Source organism: Saccopteryx bilineata, chromosome 1, assembly GCF_036850765.1.
Source record: "Saccopteryx bilineata isolate mSacBil1 chromosome 1, mSacBil1_pri_phased_curated, whole genome shotgun sequence".
NCBI lineage: Eukaryota > Metazoa > Chordata > Mammalia > Chiroptera > Emballonuridae > Saccopteryx > Saccopteryx bilineata.
In genome coordinates, this window is record NC_089490.1 from 108,688,932 (window position 1) to 108,697,818 (window position 8,887).

The 8,887-nt window shown below is 40.0% G+C and overlaps 1 long non-coding RNA gene across 2 annotated transcripts; it reads left to right on the forward strand.

Moving 5' to 3' along the window:
* Positions 1-1,088: 1,088 nt before the first annotated feature.
* On the forward strand, positions 1,089-8,826 carry LOC136327168 (uncharacterized). Of its 2 annotated transcripts, none has more exons than XR_010729576.1 (4): positions 1,089-1,175; positions 4,119-4,175; positions 5,629-5,715; positions 6,657-8,826. It is a non-coding gene; the product is annotated as an uncharacterized lncRNA (long non-coding RNA). The 2 variants fall into 2 exon arrangements; XR_010729577.1 differs by having other exon boundaries at positions 6,666-8,826.
* The last annotated feature ends 61 nt before the right edge of the window (positions 8,827-8,887 follow it).

Sequence of the window (8,887 nt, forward strand, 5' to 3'; positions counted from 1 at the left end):
TTATGCTGGTCGCATAATTTTATTTTGTGCATTTATCCGCCCCACCCTAAAGGCTGGTCCATGAAAATATTTTCTGACATTAAACCGGTCCCTGCCCCCAAAAAGGTTGGGGACCACTGCCTTAAAAGATATCTGTAGCATCCACCGGGTACGAGAACAAATGTCGGAGACTTTCAGGAGTTAAGATGTTACTTTATTGGCCAGTTTAACCTGCGCAGGGGCGAACTCCCGAGATGTCCGGAGACACCGTGCCCACAAGGAGCTGCAAATGGGAGCCCCCCTAGCGCTCACAGCTAAATCTTTTTATAAGCTAAGCAAGCAAGCCTCATACAGAAGCAAATTTGGCATTTAGCAATTGGCTCCCCTAAATTAAATTCTAGTCACGTGCCTTAGTAACCAGTCATACAGTTGAAAGCTCCAGCTGGAAATATCCCTATCTATCCCCTAGGATGTGGTTACATTTACTGTCTTAGGAGTTCTTGTGGCTTCCTTATCTCAAGGACTCCTTAGCTCCTAGCCATCCTGGGAGTCTAACGACTTCTCTATCTCAAGGACTCTTCAGCTCCTAGCCATCCTGGGAGTCTGGGCTCACCTGTTTACTGGACTAGTTCCTTTGAAGTTATTTCTAAAGCCTATTAATATATTTTATAGCTTTTTATTCGAATGTCACAATATCTGGTGTGGACTTCCAAAGAGAGGGAACCGCCATGAAGAGGGAAGGGGTTGCCGCCCACCTCTGCTCCAACAGCCTCTCTGAGTTCCAGCAGCAAAACAGCAACCCCGCATCCAACTTCTCCAGCCACAGCTCATGGCCCCTGGCCAGCGGCGGCGTTGCACGCTCGCTCGGGCAGGTTTCCCCTCCTCCCTAGACCCCGGGTCGTCGTCCCACGCTGCTATCTGAGACCCAGTAGTGCCGCTCCTGCTGCAGCGGGAAAGAGAACAGAGAGTCCTGGGGACAGATACCATGCAGAGGGCTTGAGAAGGGGCCGGGTCGCGGGGGCTAGGGTATGAGGGCGGAGGGCCCACGGCCGCTTTTCCAGTTCCCGCCATCCTCCCTGGCAAACCTCCGCCCCGCGTCCGCGCGGGCTTCTGGGAGTTCGAGTTTCCTTTTCTGTAGTTGGACGCTGTCTTCCGTCTAGTGACCGGAGCCGATGGCTATGGAGATCCCGCCTTAGGTAAAACGTGCTTTTTGTCGTTTAAGATAGCTGGACCCGGAGCCCTAACTGGTTAATGCATATTTCGGTGGTTTTCTATACTTTGTCAGTTCTGGTCCTAGTGGTTTAATAACAAACCTTTTTTTCTATATTGTGGGTGAAATTATGTAAGATATGATGAGGGAGACCCTTCCATTAATTACTTTATAGTTCAGTATAAACGCTAATTCATACTTAAAAGAACATGCAGATTTGGAATGTGATATATTTATATTTTATATTTTCTCCAGTAACTTCTTTTCAAGAGCCAGTTTTTATGTAAAGGTTTGGCGGGAGCTATGTAATGAGATGGGCAGTTTCCTCAAATGACATCCTCTGACAATAAAACATGTTTAAATTCTCTAAAAAAAAAAAAGAGCAAGTCATCTGACATCCTCTGCTAATTTCACAAAAGGTTACAAAAGCTTGAGTAAGAATGTTACTTCATCTTCAAAACTCCATTCTTTGAGGAACTAGATTTCCAAAAAACTCTTCTAGATCTGAGTGAGGCAGGTATATAGCAAACATATTTTTGGACTAAGCTGAAATGCATGCTCTACATTTCTCATTCCTAAAAATTCAATATTAGCAACCAAAATTGTGTCTAGATGCTTGTTCATAATAAACAAACAGCTTGCCTGCACTATTTGGAGGATAGATAGGTAAAATTCAAATACAAAAACAAACAAACAAACAAAAACCCTCTTATTTCTTTATTCAGAAATTCAGAATGAAGTACAGAAAAGGTTTTCTGTTTCTTCTGCTGTTACTGCTGCAAGAGGTCACCATTCTGTGTCTCCCTCAAGCATTAGTCAATAATGTGACTAAAGTTGATTTAGATTGGTTCCATGATTTTGATATGTTCCACTAACTTTAAATCACCTGCACTAAGGTGAAGAAGAATCAGGAATTAATAAGTGTAGAAGAATAATCAGGAATTAATCTGGCATGTATAAACTATAATATTAAAAGTTTCAAGGGGAAGCATAGGCAAAAACTTTGATATAAGATAGTTTGTAGGTCTTAGGAATGCAAGCATTATAGATACTTATTTTATGGAACAATATTGTACATTAGAATATTAAAGATATGTTTTTTTCCCATATAATTGAAATCTTTATGTGGCAGATATGCACAGAATGTTCTGAAAGAAGAAAAAAAAGGAATGGAAGATCTCAAACTTATTTTACATCAAAATTATATATAAAATAGAAAGTAGGGAATAACTGGAAAAGTCACAAGGGTGTGGGTTATCTCAGATTGATGGTTTGCAATGCAAATAGCATAAATATATTAAGAATGAAGGGATCATGTGTTTAGATCATGTACATTGGCAAAACAATGTATTTATAATTGAGCATAAGTTCTTTGTGTTGATATCATGAAAATAATTCATGACCTTATGAAATGTGCTAAAATTGGACATTTTCAGGTTCTTTTTAACAAAAGAATCACCTAATAAATGGATATTAGGATGGAGGAGACATGGAGAGCTTCATTATTGGTGAAAGCTGATTAGGACATAAAATGAGCTAAAGTGAAGAATGTGATAGATATAGAATGGAATAAAGTTTTTAGATTAAAGATTATTTGACTTTGGTAGGAGATGGTAAAATTGTGGTAGGAAATGTTTCCCATATTTCTCCATTGAATTTAGTATACAAACTTGTCTTTATTGAGTTTGATGTTGTATTTGACTAATCAGAAATAACTGCCCAATCAGGAGGATAAAAAGTTTTCTCTGGAGGTTAACAGACCACTAGAAATAATGACGTGGATTTTGTCTACCTTTGGGTAAGTGGGCATATGAAGAAAACAATATGTGCAAAGGTCTAAAATAGAACTTCAAGAAAAGAAACAATAAGACCACTGTGAGTGAGGTTAAAGATGAGAAAATTTCAGATGCATTAGTTATCTATAGCAGTGGTCCCCAACCTTTTTTGGTCCATGGGCCTGTTTAATGTCAGAAAATATTTTCATGGACTGGCCTTTAGGATGGGACGGATAAATGTATCACATGACCGACACAAGCGTCAAGAGTGAGTCTTAGATGGATGTAACAGAGGGAATCTGGTCATTTTTAAAAAATAAAACATCGTTCAGACTTAAATATAAATAAAACAGAAATAATGTAAGTTATTTATTCTTTCTCTGTGGACCGGTACCAAATGGCCCATGGACCAGTACTGGTCCACGGCCTGGGGGTTGGGGACCACTGATCCCATGAAATGTTCTAGAACTGAAATCTGCCTATTTAACTTTGTTGAGAAGTAATTCAACAGTGAGAAATGCATATAATAAATAAAATCACCCATTAAGAAGCTTGCTTTATCATGAAAATTTGCCATATTTGTGATAAGAAAACATATACTTGCCTCACATTATAATTCCCAGAATATATAATTCAGAAGCACAACTATGACTATGGTTCAGTTTGCTAAATAGAAGTATTAATTTATCATCTTCATCTAAGTTTTCTTTCCCCTTACTTTCATTTATATATTTGACAATGCAACTTTGTAAACATATCACCTATTCTGTACTAGGTTGATTGTGATGGTTAATTTTATATATCAACTTGCCTGGGCTAAGGAATGACCACATAGCTAGTAAAAAATTATATCTGGATATGTCTGTGAGGGAATTTTCAGAAGAAATTAATACTTGACTCAGTAGACTGAGTAAAGCAAATCCACTTTCAACAATGAGGGCAGGCATCATCCAATCCATTAATGGCCCAAATAGACCAAAGACAGAGGAAGGGCAAATTTCCTCTTTTCATGAGCAGGGACATCCATCTTCTGCCCTTGCACATCAGTACGACTGCTTCTTGGACCATCAGAACCTGTGATTGACACCAGTGGCCTGTGCCCCTGTTCTTGGGCCTTTGTCTTCTGACTGGGTCTTAACTATTGCTTTCTCTAGTTTTCAGATTTGAACTGAATTACACCAGTGGCTTCCTGGCTCTCCAGACTGCACATGGTATTCTTCCATAATAAATCTCTTACCTACGTATATCCTATTGGTTCTGTTTCTCTGTAGAACCCTTAATAATACATACACCTTATCTACTCACCTTTAATAACTTTTATGTTTCTACATTCTTGGCAAGTTTCAATTTTTCATGCTTATTATTTTAACCACTACCTAATTGTGTATAATAATTCTAACATCTTTTAAAGGGAGGCTATAACATTTATCTTTGTATTCAAAATGGTTTCTACAAAATTGCTACTTAACACATTTTGTCAAATAAATTTTTAATAAATATACACATTGATAGTTCAAAATTTATATATCAAGATTCCTTTTTTCTTCTCTGTCTCTTTATGAGCTTTCTTTTCTGAGATCTTAAATGTAAATATTTACATTCATATGGTAAAAACTGAACTCTCAATAGAGTTTCTAACACAAATTTATCTCACCTATTTCTTGTCTTTATATTACATTTTTTAATGAAATGTGTTAATATTCAGTTAGTTACATATAAAATAGTCTCTATTTTGAATTTTTTCTCCTACCAACTTTAATAAAACTGAAGTATATCAGGTTGAGAAGGCATGGATGTACATTGTTAATGATGGACCTGTTTGCAACAGAAAAATTTCTGAACAAAAATGACAGAAAAAGATGAAAAGATTATTTCTAGAGCATAATGTGAATAACAGAAAAAGGACTTAGATGTGATTAACAGAATAGAATCAAATAGAACAGAACAGAATGGATTTAAAAATAGATAGTAAAAGCACTTTTAATATTATGGCAAACAAGATTAGATTAAATTCTTTAAGTAATTGAGAGACAAAAGAGATTTTTAAGTAACATCTCTACTAGGTCATATTTATTTTTACTGTTAGTAACTTTAGAAGTTCTATATCATCCACTGACAGGCTTAGTAAATTAAAGTTGTATTTGAGTCACTGAATTTATTTCATATTTTTTGACATGGCACAACTGCCTCTTAATAGTTCTCCCTAATGCCAGTGCTAACTTCATTTTTTGTTGTTGTCAGAGTTGGAAAAATAACTCTCGATGTTGTGGTAGAAAAATTGGTTAATGTAAGTTCAGAAGAAGATAAGAATTAAAGACAGCATGTATTTCCAACTCTAGAATTTTTCTGTTAAGGGCAGAAAAAAAAATGATGCAGTAGCTATAGAAGTATTAATACATGTTTTTATGTACCTGGGAATGATTTAGTAGAGAGGCAAATTTGATGATGTAGGAGAGAAAGAAAAAAAACTGCTGTCATGACTCCTTGAGTAGGTGAAGGGGTTTGGGGAAGAAATACAGTGAGAAAGCAGAGACATTTGTTAGGATCATGGATAGTCTATCCATAGTAACATAAGTGAGGGCAGAATATGTGGACAATAATGCATATACTTTCATTGATATGGTGGTGGGTGTTTGTTAAAGTTATCTTTTTCTATTTTTTCAGTGATAAAAGAATCAGATTATTAGCTGTGAATGAGAATAAAGAATAAAATGGCGTTTTGAAGGACAAATATATGAAATAACTGGGCAGGTAAGTTGGTGAGTGAATGAACTAGTGAGATTAAATATGGATGTTGTAAAGCCGGTAGCTGTGGCCACCATCATAGCCGCCTGGCCCGTGCAGGTTCGCATTTGATTTGGACAGAGGGTAATGAAACAATGGATCCAAGAACTGGTGGGCCATTACCTTTAATCCTAGCTTGCACCCGGTGAGCAAGAAATACACACAGTGGGGCCCTGGCCAGTTGGCTCAGTGGTAGAGTGTCGGCCTGGCGTGCAGAAGTCCCAGGTTCGATTCCCGGCCAGGGCACACAGGAGAAGTGCCTATCTGCTTCTGCACACCCCCCCCCCCCTTCCTCTCTGTCTCTCTCTTCCCCTCCCGCAGCCAAGGCTCCATTGGAGCAAAGATGGCCCGGGCACTGGGGATGGCTCCATGGCCTCTGCCTCAGGCGCTAGAGTGGCTCTGGTCACAACAGAGCGATGCCCAGGATGGGCAGAGCATCGCCCCCTGGTGGGCGTAGCCGGGTGGATCCTGGTCGGGCACATGCGGGAGTCTGACTGCATGAAACTGCTACCACTGTGCTCAAGTACCTCACCTCTGAGATTATCCCTCGATTTGGCCTTCCCTTTGCTCTGGGGTCAGACAATGGTCTGGCTTTTATAGCCTCAGTTTCTCAAAATTTAGCCAAAGCTCTAGGTATTAACTGGAAACTTCATTGCATATACAGGCCACAGAGTTCAGGACAAGTAGAGAGAATAAATAGAACCCTAAAAGAAACTTTAACTAAATTAAGAGAGGAAATAAGTGATGATTGGGTAGGCCTCCTGCCCTTTGCCCTTCTCCATACCAGGTGTTGTTCTTACTATAAAGGCTTAACCCCTTTTGAAATTCTTTTCGGAAGACCTCCTCCTATCCTGCCCAAGTTAAGTTCAAGCATGTTAGCCCCCTTTGATAACTTACAGTTCCTTAAGTCCTTACAGGCCATCAAGGCAGTGCAAGCAGAAGCCAACTCCCACACCCAAAGAATACCTAACCAGCACCCGCATTCCAGCGAGCCTCTCTTCGAGCCTGGACAGTGGGTTTGGGTTAAGCGGCTCCATCGTGAGAACCTTCAGTCCACTTGGGAGGGACCTCACCTTGTTATTCTGGCTACTCCAACAGCAGTTAAGGTAGCGAACCGCAAACATTAGATTCATCACAGCCAAGTAAAGCGAGCACATTCTGACCACATACACACTAAGAACAAACAATGGAAAGTACAAAAGGACCCTATAGACCCCTTAAAGCTCCGGTTTACATCATCACCGGGGTAATCCTATTTACACTGACTTTCACTCAAGCAGGAACCCTTAGCCGCAGTGAATGGGTCCTCATTAGAACTCAAGATGGGTCTGTAATTGCCAGGAATCAAACTTGGGTTACTTCAGCTGTCACCTTGTCAGTAGATTTTTCTAAACTTTTTGCCGAGAAATTTTGTGACTCACTGGCGGCTTGGAGGCACTCTGATTCAGCAAGAAGCCCCCTCCTAGATGACTGGCCTAGTTCATATACCATAGGTAGCAAATGCTCTCCCCACGTTAAAAATAGAGCCTTATGGTATACTCCTCATTATGCTTGTCCTGAACCCCCTTCTGAGCAGCGCCGTACTTGTGGGTCTATCACTGATTATTATTGTAAAAAGTGGGGTTGTGAGACTCTTGTTAGTGAATTCCAGTGGAGTCCTCCTAAACAAGACCCAGACATAAACCTTCTCAGATTAGGAACGAGACCAGGGGGAAAAAGACCAAATGATGGATGGGATGATAATTGTGCTAAAGATAACTGTAACCCCACCATCATTACTATTAAGAAACCCCAAGACCCAAGTTGGAATACAGGGAAAACGTGGGGCCTAAGATTATATGTCACGGGCTCAGACCCAGGAACCTTTTTCACCATCAAGAAGTTACCCCCTGAGGCTCGCAAGCCTCTCTTGAGGGGATTAACTCATACCTTACCTAAAGCCTTTAAGCCCCCTAAGGCCGACTCACCTAAAGTAGAATTAAATCCCAATTTTACTGCTTCGCATAGTCCGGAAACTGTATCACCCACTAAAGCTACCCCTATTAGCTAACACCTTAGCACCTCCTGACCCCACATTAGAACAGAGTTCTTCTATCTTCACACTTCTAGACTCTGCTTTTCCAGTCCTAAATAGCTCCCAACCTGAAGCTATTAAGAGTTGTTGGCTCTGCCTGGATCCTCAACCTCCCTACTATATTAGATTAGGAGCTAATGTTTCTTTTCAGAATGTCACTGTAAATGATTCAGACTCCCTTGTTGAGTGCAAACAGGAAGGATGCATCTCTCGGGCCGGATTCCAAGGAAAAGAACATTGCTTCACCTTAGGAGAACTGACGGACCCCACCACCATTGGATATCAGAACCCTTGTCTCTCCATGCCTCACATCAGTCCACCAGCAGCCAGAAGACCGTGGGTACTAAAAGCACCAGAAGGAACTTGAGTTTCTTGTTTATCTCGAGTCAGCAAATGTATCTTACCTAGCACCTCTGATGATTTTTGTATATCTACCTATATTGTACCTCAGGTTTACCTATACGGGGAAACTCTAAATTCCTTCTCCAACCCGACATCAGGTACAGAGCTAAAAGAGCTGTACCCCTACTTTTACCTATCATAGCAACCTTAGGGATCACTAGAGCCATAGCTACAGGAGTATCTGCTCACATCACCCTAGAAACTAGAATTAAACAATTATCTTTGACCTTTTCAAAGGATATATCTCTTTTACAAACTCAGATGTCATACCTTGAACATGCTGTAGATTCTTTAGCAGAGGTAGCTCTTCAAAACAGCAGAGGGCTAAATTTACTCTTCGTGAAACAAGGAGGATTGTGTGCTGCTCTAGGAGAAGCTTGTTGCTTTTATGCTAACCATTCAGGAATAATTAGAGAAAGTATCCAAGTTTTAAGAAAAAGGCTCCAAGATAGGGAAAAGGAATTACAACAAGACAATAACTGGTATCAAAATCTTTTTCATTGGTCCCCTTAGTTAACAACCTTACTGCATTAGCTGGGCCAGTTTTAATACTGCTACTCGTCCTCACCTGTGGACCAATCGTTGTCAATCGTTTAGTAGCATTTGTTTGAGAAAGAATAGAATACTGTAAGACTTATGGTCTTAGCTCAGCCCTACCAGATT